This window comes from Protopterus annectens, chromosome 2.part2, assembly GCF_019279795.1.
Source record: "Protopterus annectens isolate FY-2018-M chromosome 2.part2, PAN1.0, whole genome shotgun sequence".
Classification (NCBI taxonomy): domain Eukaryota; kingdom Metazoa; phylum Chordata; order Ceratodontiformes; family Protopteridae; genus Protopterus; species Protopterus annectens.
The window spans coordinates 1,151,140,939-1,151,163,532 of NC_056730.1; positions in this window are offsets into that span (position 1 = coordinate 1,151,140,939).

Genomic DNA, 22,594 nt, shown 5'->3' on the forward strand with positions numbered 1-22,594 from the left:
ACCTAGTAGTCAATATTTTGGTTACTATTTATCTGTGTTCTTAGGTCTCTCACCATTGGGTCTACTTTTAGGGGTGTGCTATCAATATTATAATTTGCAGTGATTTCTTATTTACTGAAGGGTATGATTATGCATGTTTTAGCATGTAGTCTCAGACCATGGTTTTGGTACCAGTTGTCTGCCATTGTTTGGCCTGTTTGTAGGATGTCAACATCATTAGGGGATTCAGTGATTGCTCCTAGGTTATAGTCATTGGCAAACTTGGTTAGCCAGGGCTCCCAACATTAGCCTTCACTTCAGAGAAGTATATACCATACAGGAGGGGTCCCAACACTGAGCACTGTAAGACACCACTAGTAACAAGTTTCTTACTGGAAGTGGATTCATCGACTCTGACATATGTCCTGTCAGTGAGCCAGTTGACTATCTGATGATGTAGGGGCTTATGCCTAACTCAGTAAGTTTATCTATGATCATCGAGTGGGGGACTGTGTCAAAAGCTTTGGCCAGGTCTAGATAAGTGGCGTGTACCATTTTACCCTCATCCATGGCCCTGGTGACTATCTCAAAGAAGTCCAACAGATTAAGCAGGGAAGAGCTACCTTTGACAAAGCCAAATTGGATCTGATCCAATTTTTGGAGGGTTTCTATGTTGCTATTGATCAGGTCCATGATAATTCTCTCCATGGCCTTGCAGATAAGAATAGTCAAGCTTATAGGTCTGTAGTTCCCTGAGTCAGTTGATGGCCCCCTTGTGCAGATGCCTGACTGTTGCAGTCCTCCATTCCTCTGGGACAAAGCTTGTTCTTAGGCTGTGGTTAAAGAGGGTTTCTAGTGGTCCTGATAAATTCTGTTTTAACCTACTTAATGAAGCATCCTGGAATGTTGTCAGGACCCATGGAGGTTGTGTTTTTGGCTTTAACAAAAGTGGTAAGGACCTGTTCCCTCCTAATGACTGGTATGGGGATGGTTATGAGTATTTATTTGGGTGGGGTAGGAGGTGATAGGGGGCAGATGTTTGAACTGAAGATGTTAGCCAGCAGGTTTCCTATAGTTTCAGGTTGAGTGTAAGTGTTGCCATTCATGATTAACTCGATACATTGCTGAGCATTTCCCCTAATGCTGCGAACATAATTTTAAAAAGTCTTATGATTATCTTTAACCTAGGAGGCTATGGCAGATTTGACCATCTCTCTAATTTATTTGTTTAGACTGATTAGTGCCTTTTTGCACTGATTTGTCTGTTTCTTCTTGTCTTTGCAGGAGATTTTTTCCCTTTGTTGAATAACCTATTTATGCTAGGGGTCCACCAAGGTGGCTTATTTTTGCCAGTAATCATAGGTTTGACTCGGACAGGTACTGCTATGCTACTGTGCAGCTATGAATGTGGTTGTACAGTGATTCTTTGTACAGCTCAGAGTAGGCCTCAGTCTCAGTGTCATCTGGGTTCAGAGGGGCTTGGAAGTTTAATAAGCTGTTACTTAGTTTGATGTAATTGGCCTTAACAAAGTTCTTAACATGCTCAGAGTTTAATGGGGGTTCTAAGTTAGTTTTACTACAAAAGGAGATAATTTTATGATCAGATTTTACCAGGGAGGAGTTAATGCATGGGAGACAGCAGCATGCCCCCATGTTCATAAGTACTAGCTCTAAGAAATTTGTACATCTAACTGGGGAGCTAACAAGTTTCTCCAGGGCATTTGCATTGACCAAGTCCAAAAACTTCTGAGAAAGTAAATTATGGGTTGTATAAGTTTCCCAGTTTATGGAGGGGCAGATGAAGTCACCCATAAGTATAGTATTAGGCGGAATGTTAATAGATTCTAGTAGGTTTAGGTAGGATGTGTAGTTTTCCAGACTCATATTAGGGAATCTATAGCTATCAGGGGTATGATAGAGGGTCGCACCTGTTTTTAGTTGGTTATGGAGTAGTTCAAGTGAGTCATGTTGCTGTACACTGCTAGACTGGTCTTTGTCCTTTATGAACACTGAGACACCTCCTCCATTTGTTTTATCCTGAGCTGAGGGGGACTGAAATGTATGAAAGGCATTATAGCCTTTGATAGCCAGGGTGATTTCTCTGATTCTGACCATGTTTCTGTGACTGCGCATATGTCTGTATTCTCCAGGGTGAGGAGTACTTCCAGGGAGTGCAGTTTTTTATTTAAACTCCTAGCATTGAGCAGCAGTACCTTTTGGTAGTTGTGAGTGATTTTTGTTATGCTAAAGGGTTTAACAACTTGCATGGCCTAAAAGGGCACTATGGGGATAGATAACATTTTTGCCAGCATCTGGAAGCCAAGTGGTGACAAGTGCAAATCATCTCCAGCAAAGATTCGTTGCTTGTCAAACATGTCTCCCTAGGCAAACAGATATTGAATCCCCTTGTTGTGACATCAGAAACTAAGCCAATTGTTGAAGGCAATCATTTTCTGCTAGTATTGTGGCATCATCATAGGTGGAAGTAGGATGTTACTCAAGGCTAGATTCATGCCTGCCTGGGACACATATTCAGAAAGTTCCATCATGTTTCTCTTCATATAGCCCAGTGCGATATGTCTTAGATGCTTTGCACCCACATGGACTATGACCATGTCATACTGTTACTTGTAGTTTAAATACCTAAGTACATGTGTGATCTGGGGATCCTGGCTCCAGACAGATAGCTCACTGTGATCTTTTCCTTGTTTATCCTGGTAAGGGGGACATCAGTATGTCTTACAATGGAATGCCCAATAACTAGAATGTTTGGCTATGTGGTGGGTTGCCTTATAGGCTGGGAAGCAGGGCTACTATGATTTTCAGAGTTATGTGTTTTGTGAGGTGCTGTCTTTTTTGAGTGTGCACAGGGCCACTGAAAGATGCTTTTAGGAGGTCTTGGAATTTTGGGTAGATTACAAGTGAGTAAGCATATGTGGGTCTATGTGTTTGCTCCTTAGTATTGGTAGTAAGTGTTTTGGGTGTAACATAACAGCCTGGTTTGCATTTTTCTTGTGAGTATGTGAGAGATTTGCTACATTTCTCACGCTGTTTGGCTGTTCTAAAATTAAATGGATGTCAATAAACATGAGGCAGTTACTATACTCCTTTTCTAATTAGTCTCAGTCTGAATGAGAGCCCTGTTCACACTCCCTACAAGCTGTGTGTGTGCATGGACATCTTCTGCCCTGAATCTACCCTTTGAAAACATTTTCTCTAAGTAGCCAGTACTGCTAAGTGATCCATCTACTATGCCACTCTTCCCACAGCAGCTTCACAACACTGGCTTTTAAAAAATCAAAACAATATATGGTCACATATAATTAGCATTCCTTTACATTTGTATTCAGTATTGACTATATACTACCTTAACTTGTTCTTCGCTGATTTCAGTTTGAATTCCACTGTAATATCCATCGTAGTACCTGCTCCGCGGCTCTTCTGCAGCTTGTGGGATTCCTCTCAGAACCGTTAACCTGCTTTTCAGCTGTTTAACTTCTGTATAAACCTTACATAGCATTATTAATGGTATACCCATACTTCCATATATGCTAAGTACCCCTTTATACCATTAGTTCTTATTGACAAGGTTTTTAAACAACAAAACAAATACAAACAAATATTGTTACAATTTTGTGTCCCAACTCATGCAATTAAATTAAAAATTAAATTGCTGAATCTAACAGGGTCACATAGTAGAATTTGCCTTTCTCTGGACCTCTTGCCCTTACTTTTCTGTTGTTTTCCAGATTGATTTTCTTCACCTCCACACCCCACTTACTCTAAATTTATATTCTAACCCTTCCTTTCCCCACCCTTCTACTCCTCCTCTTCCTATTCACTCCCTCCAATCAAAACTCTCATCCTTTCACCTTACCACACCCCCTCTAACTACTCACCTGTTGACTCTCTCCAATCAAATCTCTCATCCTTCCACCTTACCACACCCCCTCAAATTGTTCACCTTTACCAAATGAAGCATACCTCTACACAACTAGCACCTCCTTTCAGTACTATTCCCCTTCACCCTACAGTACTAACACTTTATTCTCAATTGCCCAAGTGCTTCTTTGCCTCTGTTCTCTCAACAAAAATCCCATCCACTTACCTGTCTATTCTTCCTAAATCACTCCTGCCTCCACACAGTCAACAGATATCTCATTCACTCATCTGTTTATTGTTACTAAATCACTCCTGCACCCACACTGCACTTCATATCTTTTCTACTTATCTTCTTTCAAACTTCCACCTCTCATACTTCCTCTGCCTCTATTAGCATGCTTCTTATCTCTGCCTCGACTACTCTTCTTCTACTACTCTGTCTCCTGACCTCTTATCAAACTAAATTATTTCCCATAAACTTTCCCCTACTCGTACTCACCCACTAAGAGACTTAGAAGGACTCTATTTGTTCTTAATAACACCCTCTCTAATTAACCCTTTAAACCCTCTCTTACTCAAGATCATATTAGTCCTTCACCCGTCACACCCCTTCAAAACTAAGTCTGAATACCACACCTACAGCTCTAGGATACTACACTAATACACATCGCCAACAGTGTATTTCTGTCAGGAGATATTCAGCCCAGCACTGGCCCCCACTCCTGTACCTCTAACAACACATTCTCCTCACCCCCATCTTCACCTCACCCCAATTCCCCCTCCACATGCTTAACATCATACTCATTGAATATTCACAGCATACGCTACAAAGTCAGTGAATTCCACTCATGGATTGCCCATTATTCTCCTGACTTAATAACTCTTACTGAAACTTAGCTTAAATGGCACATCACTGACAATGAAATCCTTCCTCCTGGATACAATATCTTCCGCTTGGACAAGGCCTACAAAAAAGAAGGTGGTGTAGCTATGATTTACTCTGACCAACTAAACATGTCCCCTTTGACCATTTCACTCCCCAACTTTCACCCTGCAGAACTCTTAACAGTAAACTGCAAACTTAATATCACAAAAAACTTGCAATTGTTGTTATTTATATCTCACCAGGAAATAACATCCCCATTCTTGAACTTGTTCTCCCCTGTATCTTTCATTACTTATCTTATAAAACAATAATTCTGGAGGGTGATGTCAACACTGATTGGCAAATCCTGACCACTGACTCCCCTAACTCTAATAAAAGTCTCCACGGATTGACACATCTAATCTCATCCCCTACCCACTATAGTAAACCAACCAACTCTAGCTCTATCATAGACTGGATCCTAGTATCCAATCCAAACCTATACCGCAACCCCAAAACACTGCCTGATTCTATAAGCAACCACCTTCCCACCTGCATTCAAAGATACTCCCTTCATCAACTTAGACTCTATAAATACAAAGAGTGCCAAAGGCTCTCAGACTTTAACCCTGATGAGTTCAACAACAGACTTTCTTCCTTAAACTGGTATGTCCTTTTATACTTACCCCTTCAGGATACAGTACACAAATTTAATTGCAAATTTCTAGATATTCTCAACTCTCTTACTCCTCTTAGGAAAATCAGGGTAAAATCTCTCTTTGCACCTTGGCTTTCACAGTTCATTCACACTCTAATGCACAAGAGGAATAATGCTTGGAAAAACTGGCTAAAAACTAAATCTCATATCCACCTGCAAACTTATAAAAAAACTCTGAAATCTCTCTAAAACATATTAATAATGATAAGAAAAACTTCTTTCTACAGCCTCAAACAAACCATCACAGCAATCCTAAAAAATATGGAATACCATTAACAAGATTCCTCATCCAAGCAGCCCTAGTATTCCTAACCCTTGCTCTAACAACTGTCTCCTAAAAGCAGCCACTATCCTTATCTCTTATTTCATCAAATCCATCAGCAAATTAACCCAGAATAACTGCACCTCCAATCTCTCAATCCAACCTTAAAACCGCCTTCTCACTCAAACCTGTCCCCAGTACTTACATAAAATCTCTACTAAACAACTAAAAACATGCTCTGTCTCAGAAAATAATCTACCCCCTCTCTTCCTAAAGCTTGCCGCTAGCTCAGTAGCCTACCTAATCTCCATCCTAATCCACCAATCTATCCAAGAATTTACAGTCCTCTCTATCTGGAAACAATTCTATACTATACTGATCTACAAAAGAGAACACTCCACTGACCTCTCAAACTACAGGCCCATAACCAGTCTGTCCTCCCTCTCAAAAATACTTGAAAAATGTATACACAAGCAGCTCCTAGATTATCTTCCTCAGGAAAATCTACTCACTCCTACCCAACATGGCTTCCACCCTAACTGTAGCATGACTACTGCTCTAATTTCATTCTCTCCTAATATCTCTCATGCCAAAGGTAACAATAAACTAGTTTCCTGTCTATTTTTAGACCTCTCCAAAGTCTTTTCCACTGTCTCACTCCAAGATCCTCAATAAATTGCCTGATCTTAATCTCCCAAATCCTACTCTTAAATGGTTCTCTAGCTACCTCACCAGTAGACAGCAGTCCATCAAGTGTCTCTCTCTCTTCCTTCTCACCCTTCCTCCCAGTCAGTATGGGAGTATCTCAATGTTCCATTCTCAGACCTCTGCTGTTATAACATGTTCAAAAACTGTTTTCACACTTCCTGCTTTCACACCTCTCTTATATAATATGCAGACAATTCCACAATCATCTCCACTTCTGATAATCTGTCTCAACTCCACATTAAGCAAACACTCTTTCAACTCTGTGGAAAGTTGATTAACTGACAATTAACTTATACTCAATCCCAAACAAAAAAAAATTCCTTACTCCTCCCAAAATCTCTTTCCCATCATAAATCTTTATTTATTATCACATCTTTTGACAACACTGCAGTTACCGCAGAAACACACACCAAGCTTCTAGGCACAATTATTGATGATCAATTTAAATTTGATCTACAGGTCCAAAACTGTATAAAAAGACTCACCAAAAACTGGGCTTGCTCTATAGAAACAAAAAATTCTCACCAAGGACTGCAGACTTTTCCTTGCCTATACATACCTTCTTCCCAGTCTACTTTATGTCTCTCTGATCTTAATCAACTTACAGTCCTCTCTAAAGTCTAAGTCTGAACTCATTTATAACAATCCAGATAGGTTCACTGTAAACCAATGCTACAACTCACACCACTGCCTTTCTCTCAAATCCATAAGCTGGCTAGAATTTCCCCACAGCTCTTACTTCCTCAACTGTTGCAAACTCCATCTTCAACAAACCTACCTCCTGCCCCAGCATCTCAACCCTCATCTCCTTCTATACTCCCAATTGCTCTCTCCAGAGCTCTGAGCAGTCTCTCTTGGAAATCCATGAGCCCAAAGGAACAATTGGCCAACATCTATATAGCTACTCTGTTACCTCAGCATGGAACAAACTTCCTTTGAACATTAGAACTATATCTATTAGTCATAACTTCAAAAAAGTGTTAAAAGAAACTACTGAATTCATGGATCTGCTCCTGCCAAAGCCTTACCTAACTTTCTTCTGTGTTACTCACTTTGTACTCTTACTGTTTTAATCCACTTCCTCATCCCTTTCTACCACCCCTAGTACTTCAGCATAACACCATTTACTATTCTGATGTCCTTTCTATTCCCCCTGTGTACTGCCTTCGTCTACTCTACTTCATTCAAAATTCTTTACTCCTGAGCTCACTGATTGTTCTCCTCTGTACTATATTCTGAGATGTATATGTAACTCTAGTACCCACAGCTGACTTCTAGTATCTTATATAGCACTGCCTGCTGACTTATTTACTATTGTACTGTATATGAGATTTTTTATCATCTGCAGTTACCTCTTTATTACAATTTGTCTTGTAAGTGAAGCTTTCTGTTCTTTCAGCTTTGAATAGTGTTTTGCATGGAGTTCTTCTCCTGAACCTCTGCTGAAAATGGGCTCATGCTCAGTTGGACTAACCCAGTTAACAAATGTCAAAATAAATACATACATACATACATACATACATACATACATACATACATACATACATACTTACACTGCCTCAGGATGCCCATATCCACCAGGCCAGAAACAGATATGTCAGGGAAGTGCCTATCCATTATACCAGATCCTTAGTAGGTGAGAATGAGTATGGGAGTCACTTAAAGGTCAAAGTGAGAGTGTTTAGTAGTATACTATTAGATGACCTGCAGTGGTACTGTTCTCTGCACAAACTGACAGCTCTTTGAGCAACTGTGAACAATGGAAGACCATTGAGAGCATTTCCTACACAGGATTTTAAACTGGAGAAGTTTGCTTATGTACAAGGCACAGGGAACTGTGTTTGCTTGAGGCTTTTATACCAGCAGGATGAAAGACTTTTACACAGTTAAGCCCTTAAGCGAATCAGGCAAACACACAATAAACCTTCCACCAGCAGGTTCCAACTTGGATGGGTTGAATTCAGCTCTCTGCTCCCACCAGAGTGCAAAAGATCCCTTTTAATGTAAAACAAACTGGGTTTAAGCTTACATGCAGTAACAAATGTTTTATAACAAAAATCAGAATTCCTGCAGTATCAGAAATCCTTGAAAATAAGTTCACTAACCCTGAGAAATGTTCACAAAATACAGAAAAATGTGAACAATGTAAGGAATTACAACACAGAAAAACTTTGCAAAACTTACAAATATTTTAACTGACTCAGGAGAAATTTGGCAAACTCAGAACAGCTTTTGCAGTATCAGAGGAGGTTATGAAATGCCAGAGTACTATTAAAACAACATAGGAACAGTGCAGTAACATACAGATGGCATTTATTTAAATGCAGGCTGGAAAACAGCAATACATTCAACCAAATCAAAAAATGCAGCACAGGAGTGTTGAATAGCACTGAGACAGTTAGAGCAAGTGCAAGAAAATACTTGTATCAACTTTGTTGGTCCAGGTGGTTTTAGAAGCAATCCAAGAATTTTAGTCACAGGTATTCAAGCCCTGCACAGGGAAGCTCTGAGTAAATTCACATTGCTGCTTGGCTAGCCCTGCCACAGTTGCACTTTCAGATTATACACTTGCATGCACACCCACACCTATGGCCAATTTAGACTGTCCAATGCACCTACTGCCTGAACATCTAAACGTTCCAAAAAGACGATGGATGTTTTATTTTTGTCTTGTAGTTCCATATAGTAATTTTCTCTTATTTGTTTTTAGTATTTACTATGTAATGCTTTGTAGTTTATGGTTAACTGTTCATCATAATCGGATTTATAGATTTTTTTATGCTGAGTCTGTATATTACATCACTTTCTGGTTTCTGTATCAATGCATGATATAAATGTGCTTTTTTATTCCAATTCTTCTGATGGGGCATGTTTGTTAAACAATGTAAGTGCAATATTTTAAAAAGTATAGAATATCCTTTTTGGTTTCTATATGACTGAGGTTAGAGCTGTCTATGACTGACAGTTTTTGCTTTATGTTATGCATGGTTAGTTTATTCCAATATCTAGTTATGATGGTTTTTGGCATTAAGGGTGAAGTATTATTTTTCCAAACTGTATAAACAAGACTGTGATCTCTAAGGTATTTGCTAAGGTTCTACTGGTAATGAAGTGTTTTGTAAGTTTTGTTTGGCTCTAGTCCAGTGTAATATTGATATTGTTTTTTGGATCTCTTCTAGTAAGGGCTAAAATGAGTTAGGTGAAGTCCATAGGGTCTGGAGACAGAAATTAGGCTTGTATTGTGAAGATAACATAATAGTAAAATCAGCTAGAAGGATTGTTTCACGTGACTAGTCATGTTGGAGCCAATTGAATGGTAATGCAAGTATTTTTGAAGCCTGCTTGGCTTGCACGTATATACAACCTATTGAGTAGCTTATGGTAGTTATTGTAGCAGGTACAAAGAGTGATTTTTAATCTACAAATAGAAACTGTCTGGTTGGGATGTGGTCTAGAAATAAATTAGATACTGACCATGATTAGAATACCACCTGCTCTCTTTTGAGGCAATCTTTTCCATAAATGGTGTAGTCTGACAGGATTAATTCAGTGTTGTTGAGGTAAGGCTTTAACCATGTTTAAAGTTATTGCTAAAGTATGAGGATCATACTGGTCTAGCCATGCATTGAACCAGGGGATTTTGTTAAATAAACTTCTATCACTGAAACTTAATATTTTAATATTTGTAACTAGTGTTTGAAGAAGTGGACTGGTGATGCTGGCAGAATCAAATGGGATAAGGGGTCCATGATTAATAGCATTATTCCTAACGTTGGAAGGTGACACAGTTTGCCAGTGGTATGATTTTTTCTAAAAGTAAGCTATGACACTGCCAGCCCAACTATCTGGAAATTTGTAAATAATTCTATGTAATTTGTGAATATTGATATGATTTATACAGAACTGTATGTTATGTACTGAGCTTCAAGAATGTAACCACAGCGTACCCTGCTGGAACATAGACAATTAACTTACAAAACATCAAGAAAATAAGTTGAAATTAAGTGCTTTATGGTTGTGCTATAAAAATTAGTTTCAATGTAGCTAGGAGACAGGATGTCTAGAACTAGGGTGCCTTCTGCATTGTTTTGTAAATGTTTTATTGTTTTATGTCTTCTAGCAATTGCAAAGATCTGAGAGAGATGTATTTTTAACACAGACATGTTAAATTCTGTTACGTTTCTGTTTAGCCTAGGAACTGAAGTCAGGTGGCAAAGAGTAATGTCATCCAAGCTAACCCAGCAGTAATGTTTGATATTAATTTGGGAACTCTGTCAGAGTGAGGCTGTGCATTGTGTATTTTGTCTTTGACCTGGAAGCATTCACTCATCATCAACATTTGCACTTGCTTTTCTGTAAGTAAGCTATCTAGGACATTGTATCTCTGTTAGATATAGATAGGAATATAGTAAAGATTAGTTTAGATGTTTCTGTATTTATTTGAGACTGTCCTGTGATGCTGCTTTAAAATATTTCATGTGACTCTGAACTCTGAAGTAACTGTGCTTGTTTTCTGAGTATTGTCTTGTTCTTTTATTGTTTATTATTAAATATATTTAAACCTTTCTTTGTGGGTGATATTTGTGAAACATATTTAAGCTCTTAAATTACTTGCATATGTATTTGATGACACCAGACAGGCCACTCCTAATAGCCTGGCTCTTGGTCAAAACTACCATTTGGATAATATTAACATTACACAGTAGGATCGGATACCCTTTGTAAGGGCCTTATAGTAGCTGAAAAGTAGGGGTTGGTGGCAGTGGAAACTACCTTATAGTCTGGGCAGAAGAGGGCATAGCTAGTAAACCTGTGCCAGCCTTCGCCAGGTGTGTGTGTGTGTGTGTGTGTGTGTGTGTGAGTTTGTATATTTATTATTTATTTATTTAATATATATATATATATATATATATATATATATATATATATATATATATATATATATATATAGCACTATATAAATCATCTATAACGTATATAAATCAAATCTCAAACTGTGTGTGTGTCAGTTACTTGGGCAGGGACACGAAGCACTGGTTGGACAGAGAAGGTGCTGTAGGTCTTGGCTTGCCCCCTCAGCTGAGATCTTAACTCTATAGTTATGCCAGTGGGGAGTCCTATTGGATATCTGGAGAAAGAGGAAGAAACCAGCCCCAGAATGACTGTGATCTCTGTGTGCTCTTAAGGGAAATTGCACTTTACTGTGTGTGTATTTGTTGTCCTCCCAATGTGTACGTCCCTCACTGTTACCAGAGGTGAGGATTGAAGCTCCTTGATTACTGGGCCAGTGCAGGGGCATCGCATAAGCAACCAGAGATTTTCTCTGGGCATAGATGTGATAGATGGTGACTGGCTTTACAGGTGTGATATTTATAGTGCAGTTGTGCTATTTTACAGATGGTTATACTAGTGAGTTTCTACTTTATGTCTGGAAAATTGTATCGATGTCTGGACAGTTATTGTGCTTAGTATTAGTGGTGGTAGAAGCAATAGTGTGTTATTTTGGTTATGAGACAAACTAATGTTACTGAGTTTTCTTTAAAGATAATCTGGAGTGGTGTTTTTGTAATGGTGACACTGTACAATTTAATATGTATTGCACATCTTTAGGTAGATTGATTTGGAACGGGGCATTTGTTTTGCTTTGCTGTTATTATACCAGAGATGACTGTTGAATGTATTAGAATTATAATATTTTTATCACAGGAGTATACATAATACAATAGGATTGCTATATTAATCAAAGACTTTGGTTTTCTGTTTCAAGTACTGAAGATATACTTAAGCTAAGCTTAAGCTGTGAAGTGAAGTATATTTAAAGTGATTTTTTACTTATTTATTTATCTTCCCTTTGTACCATGACATGTTGTCCAAAAGCTCTCAAAGAGCACTTCTGACTACAAGGAATCATTTATTATGGCAATTTGGAGGAGAAATACAGTTTATAAAAGTCCATCTTCCATAAACTGACATAATTATGGAAAACAATAAATGTTAACCTTTGAGGCATAAAGTGTATGTATTCTGCCTGTGTAGAGTAGACATGCTATCAGAGACAATAAACATAAAGCAGTACTCTGGGAAAGGAGGGGAACTATGAGGACAAAGGAAGGATATGTAGATAAAGTCTGCAATGAACAAGACTGTAGATGAAGCAGGTGTATGGAAAGGGTCACCGATGGTAATAGACAAGGTGGACAAATCTCTATATATGCCCATTGGCAAGGTAAACATGCTAAAATAACCAATGGAAAAGCAAATACTAAATAGGGCAGAGGGAGAAGTGTAAACAAAAACAGCCAAGATTGTCAGCTGGGAGATGAGTCAGGCTATAATGATGGGCAAATAATACTAGACAAAGAAAATTACTGTGAAATATGTAAAATAATGCAGGTATGGAAAAACATTACAATTAAGCTGCAGTACCTACAGTGGGACTTCAGCAAGGCAGGTCACAATATATGTATGTACTGTCACTCTAGTAAGTTTTAGGTTGTAACAATGTATTACTAAAGTGGGATTTCAGCAAGGTAGAGCACACTATAGTCAGGGTCACCCTAGATCATTTTTGATTACAGTAATGTGTTACCAATAATGGGACTTCAACAAGGTAGGTCACATTAAGTGTAGGTTGGGGTCACCGTAGATCCCTTTGGGTTACATGAACCTGTCACTAGCAGTGAGATTTCAGAAAGGCAGATGAGACACACTAAACATCAGGTATCATTTAACTGTAAAAAACTCACCTTCCTCAGTAGTGATGCATCTAAAAGCAGCCAAAAATTAATCCAATTCCCGATCTAGGTGGTGAAATCAAAACAAAACCCACATCAAACACTAGAGTCCAGCAATATCAAAAAAATCCTTTAATTTAGTGTAGAAAAACTTTGTTATTTTTTTCATGCTTGTATTTATTTTGTAGAAATCTGGTGGGAGTTACTGGATAAAAGCAAAAAAAAGTTTTTTTTATACTAACTCAAATGGTTTTATTGATACTGCTAGAACCTGGTGTTTGGTGTGGTTTCAGTGATGTATCTTATCGTATCACTATTATGCTATCCTTAACAGAGGAGTATTCATTCATTCATTTATTCCTGCATTCATTCATTCATTCATTCATTCATTCATTCATTCATTCTCCAACTATCTGTCTAATCCAGTTTAGGCCGACGGGGGAACCTAAACCTATTCTGACACTAAGTGGGTATAAATCACAGGCACTGAAGATGATTAGGTGGGTTTGGCATAATGATTAGGATTTTCTCCTTATAGACACAATGAATAGGATTTGATTCTGACCAAAAGTTATTGGCTAGGCTTAAAATGGCCAGTCAGGGTGATCAGTCTAGTAATTCTCCTATGGATAGGATAGCAGTCCATTGCAGGACATGGACTTAACTATAAACTAGAAATGTCAGACTGTACATGTAAGACAGTGGCAAACTGCATAGAAAATAATGGTAGCTTCAGCTGTCTGAGTGCATATTTGAAGATTTATCCTTGCTCTTAAAATGCTTTTCACTGTTAAAGTACCAAGTAAAGGATGAGCTGAAGTAATTATTCATATATGTGGAAGGGATTTATTTTGCTGTGCTTTGATCTATATTGCATAGTGAAGATAATGGAGCGCTGTTTTCAGACTGGAGATTATACCGGTCAAGACTGAACAGCAACATCCCTGTCTGCAGTTCCTGTTTTGAGACAACTTACCTGCATTGACATTGCATGTTAGAAGTTCAGTTCAGAACAATAGTGTAGTGTAGAAGTTATTGCTCTAGAAACTTGGTGTCCTGCATGGTTCCTGGCTTGGGTGTCTTTATCTATGGAGTTCACGTCATCCTTGTGTCCTTAGATGTTTTCACCGTGTATTCCAGTTTCCTCCCACATTCTAAATACATGTAGGTAGGCAAAAAGGCAATCCTCTAAATTGTCCATTTCTGTGTCTGAAATCTTCTGTGATAGACTGAAATGTTGATCAAGATTATGCCTGTTTTCTTTACTCTTCTTTTCTGTTATCTACCTCATACCTGCTGAGTGCAGTACACCCCCCCCCGACCCTAGACAAGATAAGCAGATAACAGAAAGAAAAAGAAAGTTATTTTCATTTGTTAAATCAGTATTTACTTGTAAATTTATTTTATCTGCAGCAACATAAATCCATCTAAAATTGTGGGTGCCAACCCATCATTTGACCAAATGCAAATGCAGAGATGAGATGAAAGGTACTATTCCTAATAAGGGCCTACAACACAGATATGCTCACCGTATGCTTACAAATAGGAATACCCTAGCTTTTTTACAAGTGTAGAGTGCAACAGCTGAAATTGATATGGGCATTTATTAAGTATAGTGGGGTAATAGTTAGAGAAATATGTAAATTTTTATATATAGATGGGTCGGGAAAGAGGATAGCAATATAAAGTCTGAGTATAAACTAAAAATTTCTGGATATACCAGTGATCAGAACTGCAGGAAATTCTTTTAAGTGAAACACAAACTCTGAAGGACAATTCTCATAGCTGCTTTTTTGGTACACATGGGCTGTTTCAGTGCAAAATGCAAAAGGTAGTTAATAATTATAGTGTAAGGAAATACCTGCATTTCATATAGTAACATTGATTTTTTCCAAATAAAAAAAGTGTTCTGCATTATTCAAATATGTAGGAAAGCATTTACATTCATGTTAAAAACATTTTAAAAAGAAAAAGAATGCAGAAAACATAATAGGTTGGGTTCATGAAGCCTCTGCATGCCATACAGAAGGATAATGTCTGTACCATAAGCATGACACTGACATATAAAGCCTAAGACTGTGATGAGGATGTGGCTAAAACCAGCGGAAATGGCTTATCAACAGCATGGTGTAGAGTACTGGGTGAGATAACATTGTGTAAAACCGCAGCCTCAGAAGCTAGACCACTTCCCTAGAGAAACCAGTGTGTGAAATCATAGGATGTATAAAGATCTGTAAAAACAAATTTATAGCATATGATCACTACATATAAATAATAATAACAGCCATGAAAGTGTGCCTCTCCCCCAAAAAAATAAATAAATAAAATGGAGGAAAAATCAATGAATAATGCAAACTTTAAAACACATGAAATGTTGCAATGGAGTTAGGTACTCCGCATTACATATTTTCACTAGAAAGGTACAAATCAAGATACTGAGTCCATAAATAAGACAACTGTTTCTCACAGTACCATGGAAAACAAATAACCAAGATACTTGGGAGAAGGTGAAATACATTATATGGCAGCAGATTCCAACTGCAGGCATGCAGCCCACAAGGTAATGCTTAAGCCAAGATGCAGTTAAACAAAAAATGTTAAGTACACATATGCAAAGCTGGTGGGTGGCCCAAACTAAAGATGGGCAAATCCAGGAAATTGTACTACTATGCAATATCATATGCCAGGCTACCTTGCATACCTCTCAACCTCTCAGTGCTAGAAATCTGGACAAAGCCAAAAATAATGGGGGGACAAAGTCCCAAAAATAGGGAAATATTTTAAATAGTGCTCCTATAAACTTATAAAATTGCTAGAGTAACAGATTTTGCATTATTATGTATTTTCTGAAGTATATGAAGTCTGGAACTTAAAAAACTGTCATTATTTATTTAATATTTAGTGACTTCAAAACTCAATAATTTGCCAGGAAACCGCAAATTTCATGAGGAACAGAACAAAAATATAAGGCAAAAATCTGGACATTCTGCAAAAATCTGGACAGTTGAGAGGTATGCAGAGTTGTCATTCCATGGATGATGCTTAGTACAAAAGAATAAACAGGTCCTTTGTAGTAGCATACTGACAACACTCTAAACTCAAAATGAAATCCATTTGATTCAGAAAACTACATAAACTCCACCTCTACTAGCAATATAAATGCTTCACTGACAAAAGATTAATCATAGCTTTTTTTCCTTACGCAACTACATTCCCCAAATGTTAATCTATTGCTTAGACTTCTGCCTAATATTTTGAACTATTATGTTTGCTAGACTTAATTTGTTTTATCATTATCACTTATCTGTTTTTATTAAACTGCTTTTTTCAGTGCATTTTTGATATCATGTCTTCCAATATTGTAATTTTGTTACATTACCATTATTATAATGTGTATGTACTTTTCATTGTAAGTGTTAAAGAGTAATGTCTTTGTCTTTTGGCCTGGGTGGTGACTAAAAGGACTACTCAACCAGGTCATGTACCTGGTTAATAAACAAAAATAAATAAATCCAGGCAATGTGGAAAATGTTTTAAAATATGTACACTGATAATATGTCATTAGATAGAATACCATGTACACAGTATAGACATGGCATGAATGTGCACAAGGCATGCATACACACAGGTACACATAACAGTGGTTCTCTGATGTGAGACTAAATGTAAGAGTTTCAAATTCTGCACTGAAACACACACTCGCACGCACACCCACACACACAGACACACACACACACACACACACACACACACACACACACACACACACACACACACACACACACACACTATCCATCAGACCGACGTATGACCACCAGTAATAGCAATACACACTCACTCTAAATGAAAAATACAGAAATGTTTACTGTGTCAAAAACTAGGGCAGTCATACATTAGCATAATTTCTGACAGCCACAAAGCATACATAGTGTCTCCAGACTGCAACAGTTGACAGCAGTGTGTCATGTTATATGGTTATAATGGTTGAGCAAAGCTTCTACAATAAGGTGCAATAAACATGTTATCATGAAGGTAAACTCATGCCCAAATCATATCCTAAACTATGTATTTTAGCTATAATCCATGATGTAGTGCCACTGTTGTGGAGAAAAAGTGTTAACACACACACACACACACACACACACACACACACACACACACACACACACACACACACACACACACACACACACACACACACACACACACACATACACACACACACACACACACACACCTACATTTGAATGAGAAACAAAGGCCCCTGCAGGGGACTTCATGATTATACCCTTCCTTGATATAATAAGCTCTAAAAACATTTTATCTTAATGAAACGGGGATTTCCCTTACAATAACCCCCATCAAATAGAATATATTTTCACACTTTAAAAAAGTATCCATCAGACCGACGTATGACCACCAGTAATAGCAATACACACTCACTCTAAATGAAAAATACAGAAATGTTTACTGTGTCAAAAACTAGGGCAGTCATACATTAGCATAATTTCTGACAGCCACAAAGCATACATAGTGTCTCCAGACTGCAGCAGTTGACAGCAGTGTGTCATATTATATGGTCATAATGGTAGAGCAAAGCTTCTACAATAAGGTGCAATAAACATGTTATCATGAAGGTAAACTCATGCCCAAATCATATCCTAAACTATGTATTTTAGCTATAATCCATGATGTAGTGCCACTGTTGTGGAGAAAAAGTGTTAACACACACACACACACACACACACACACACACACACACACACACACACACACACACACACACACACACACATACACCTACATTTGAATGAGAAACAAAGGCCCCTGCAGGGGACTTCATGATTATACCCTTCCTTGATATAATAAGCTCTAAAAACATTTTATCTTAATGAAACAGGGATTTCCCTTACAATAACCCCCATCAAATAGAATATATTTTCACACTTTAAAAAAGTATCCATCAGACCGACGTATGACCACCAGTAATAGCAATACACACTCACTCTAAATGAAAAATACAGAAATGTTTACTGTGTCAAAAACTAGGGCAGTCATACATTAGCATAATTTCTGACAGCCACAAAGCATACATAGTGTCTCCAGACTGCAACAGTTGACAGCAGTGTGTCATGTTATATGGTTATAATGGTTGAGCAAAGCTTCTACAATAAGGTGCAATAAACATGTTATCATGAAGGTAAACTCATGCCCAAATCATATCCTAAACTATGTATTTTAGCTATAATCCATGATGTAGTGCCACTGTTGTGGAAAAAATGTGTTAACACACACACACAGACACAGACACAGACACACACACACACACACACACACACACACACACACACACACACACACACACACACACACACACACACACACAGATATACACTAAAATATAGCACTGAACTTCACATATAGTACCACAATACGATACAATCATTAGTAGTATCTGTTTAGTATGTACTGTATACACATAAACAGCACACAGACATATGTGTGTGTATATAGATAGATATATAGAGATACAGCTACACATATCAAGATGTCCCGACCACGTTATTGCCTTAAAAGTAAAACTGTACAGCTAAAGGGTAATAGAAGGTTACACCAAAGCCAAACAGGCATATAGCTACTGATGTGAAATAAGAAAACAGCCACTATGATTACATTCAGGAAAGCACTGCTGATGAAAGCAGTGAAGATACTTGAAAGGGATACAGTATTATATCTATAATGTGATATTAGAACATGGACATCCTTCAGCAACAACACATTCATGTTACGATGGCAAAAAACAAATACAAAGCATTTTAATTTTTTTCTTTATCTTGTTTTTGTTTACCAGGTTTGTCCCAAATGGGTTTAGTCAAAGCACCCTTTCATCAGAGGCCCAGTGAGAAAAGCTCCAACATATTACAAACATTTTAAAGAGACATTCAATGATGTACATAAACATACTTTAAATAATATATATATTAATTACACATACATTTGCTAATTAGATTACATTCATGTGAAAATAGAGGCAGCTATTACTGTATAACAGACATTTATGCATTAGTAGATGCTGAACATTGTACATTTGAAGAGGTGTATTAGTGGGTTCATCAGACACATAGATCATGTGATTAGTGCTTAGAAATTAAAGAAATAGAGATGAGGGAAGGAAGTAGGTGAGGCAGAAAATGTTAATGTGGTTAAGAGAAGGGATGTAAAGTAGTTTTCAGAGACAAATATATATTAAAAGGATAGAGGTGGGAGTGAGCAGTGATACAAAACAATGTACATAGCTGGGAGAGCTATTCAGGTATTGGTGAAGACTGGTTGTGGGATATAGAATTCTGAATGTAGAGAAACAGTTTGACAATATGGCAAGCTGAACTTCACAGTGACGTTTATCCTGGGAGTGTACAGGAGCAGATCCATTGGTTTGATAGGTGAGGTTTTAGTTGTATTTATATGAGTTTGTCTTCTGAATGAATTTCAGTGGTAGTGGGACATGGCTCCATAGCTTAGCCACATTATTTTAGTATAGATAGTTACTTGCAGTATTAGATGACTTGATTAAATTGATTAGAAAGTTTTCTCTAGAGCGCAAACTTTTATTTTGGGAGTAGTGTTGTACTAAGGCAATTTTCTGGTTTATAGAGAAGTCCGTGTATCATAATTAGCTGAAAAAGAGTTAGGTGATGTGGTAATTCTAACCAGTTTTATTCTCTGAGGGCTAGGTAATAGTGTGTTCTATAGTTATAGCTGACTGCAAATTTGGCTATTTTTATTATAATGTTGCTCTAGTTTGTACAGTTGTGAGACATGAATGTTAGTGAAAATTGGGGCATAGAGGAGCGATGGCAGTTGGAAAGTAGAGGTTATACATTTTCTGGCTATGTTAATGAGGAAGGATTTTATTCTGTATAATGCACCTAGTTTTTGATGAGTTTTTTAACCATGCATGATATGTGGTGTCAAATTTCAGCTTTTCATTTGTGATAACACCCAGTCATTTTGTATACCTTACTTGTTGTATCATGGTGTTTGTGAAGACAGAGGTGAAGCAAGGCTCAAAGAAAGTGAATGATTGTGAAATGTGATTTTGCTAGGCTGAAGCAAACAAAATGTTTCTTCTTTGTGTGTTATTTTTTCATCTGTTTCTAGCATGTTGATTGGCACTGTCATCATCATCTTCTTTCGGCTGTTCCCATTAGGGGTCGCCACAGCGGATCACCTGTTTCTATTTCTTCCTGTCCTCTACATCTTGCTCTGTCACACCAACCACCTGCATGTCCTCTCTCACCACATCCATAAACCTTATCTTAGGCCTTCCTCTTTTCCTGTTACCTGGTAGCTTCCTCCTTAGCATCTTTTTCCCAATATACTCAGCATTCCTCCTCAGCACATGTCCAAACCAATGTAATATAACCTCTCTGGCTTTGTCTCTAAACCTTCCAACCTGGGCTGACCCTCTAATATACTTATTCCTAATCCTGTCCACCCTCGTCACACCCAGTGCAAATCTTAACATCTTTAACTCTGCCACATCCAGCTCAAACTCCGTTTTGTCAGTGCCACTGTCTCCAACCCATATAACGTAGCTGGTCTCACTACCCTCTTGTAGACCTTCACTTTCACTCTTACAGTTACTCGTCTGTCACAAATCACTCCTGACACCCTTCTCCACCCACTCCATCCTACCTGTACTTTCTTCTTCACCTCTCTTCCATACTCACCGTTACTCTGAACTATTGACCCCAAGTACTTAAACTCATTCACCTTTGCCACCTCTACTCTTTGCATCCTCACCATTCCTCTATCCTCCCTCTCATTCACACACATATATTCTGTCTTAGTCCTGCTGACCTTCATTCCTCTTCTCTCTAGAGCATATCTCCACCTCTCCAGGGTCTCCTCCACCTGTTCCCTACTCTCACTACAGATCACAATGTCATCTGCAAACATCATAGTCCATGGGGACTCCTGTCTGATCTCGTCTGTCAACCTGTCCATCAGCAATGCAAATAAGAAAGGGCTCAGAGCTGATCCTTGATGTAACCCCACCTCCACCTTAAACGCATCCATCACTCCCACCGCATACCTCACCGCTGTCACACTACCCTCGTACATATCCTGTACCACTCTTACATACTTCTCTGACACTCCTGACTTCCCCATACAATACCTCAACTCCTCTCTAGGCACCCTGTCATATGCTTTCTCTAAGTCTACAAAAACACAATACAACTCCTTCTGACATTCTCTGTACTTCTCCATCAACACTATCAGAGCAAACATTGCATCTGATTGGCACTGTACATTACCTAATAAAAACTTTTGTTTGTCCAGATGTTAAAGGATGGAGTGAGGGGCTTGTTCACAGACAGGATAGCACCTTCTTCTAAGATAACAGATTAGGATGAAACAGCATTGGAATGCAATTGTCACTGAATCTTTTTAAGACCCATTTGGGATGCAGTTAAAGAAGCAGGTGTGAAGTTATTAGAAAAACTCATACTGTTGTGATGGGTGTGAGGCTAGCTGGTTTATGACCTGTCTTCGTAGCAACAATGAAGTCACACAAGGACTTTGGCTATATAATTGTGACTTAATGAAATGTTGAGAGACTAGTGTGAAGTTACTGTGACAGCATCTTATCTGTGGAAATTAGCTAATCATTTAAGATACAGTACTCCTTGAAGCAACTAGCTATGAAACACAGATAGCTGGAGTTAGATTTTTCTGTATGCTTTCTGTCCATGTTTATTGTACTTTATTTTAATCTTCTTGGAGTGCCAGCCTATGTATATTTTATTTGGTATTTGTCCTATTGCTTTATTATTTAAGTAAAATCCATTTTAATTATCTTTAGGCTATTGTGGCTGGCATTTATTTATTACAAGAGTATTTATGCACTGTTGCTTAATTGAGAAGAGGGTAACCACTTACATTGAGGAATTAACACATTGTATGGGCCCCATCTTTGAGACTGCTTTAGCCAGCTTCATATAAAAGAGATATCAACTGGCACAATCAGAACATAACAGTAAGTGGAAGCCTCTGACTTTCTTCAGAGTGGTGGCAGTACTACCAGGCCCAGGAATAAACCTGCGTGGAATTGGAGGATTCAACAGCCAGAGCTGGGCTGGCAATATTTCCTTCTGTCACACTTTTATATAAGTCATATCAATATTCACAAATGACATAGAATTATTTACAAAATTCCATAGAGCTGGGCTGGCAGTATTTTCCCTATGTCACATTGACAATATTAACTAAATTCAGCAAAACAGCAGCTGTGCTGTGATGAGGACAGAACCCATGTTGGGTTGAAGAAAGTAACTGGTTATCTATTATTTAGTTGAGAAGCTGTATATAAATATATATTTTTATTTTTTTATAGGGGAGACAAAATGGCAATTTGAGAGAGTGATGTCCCCACAAATGAT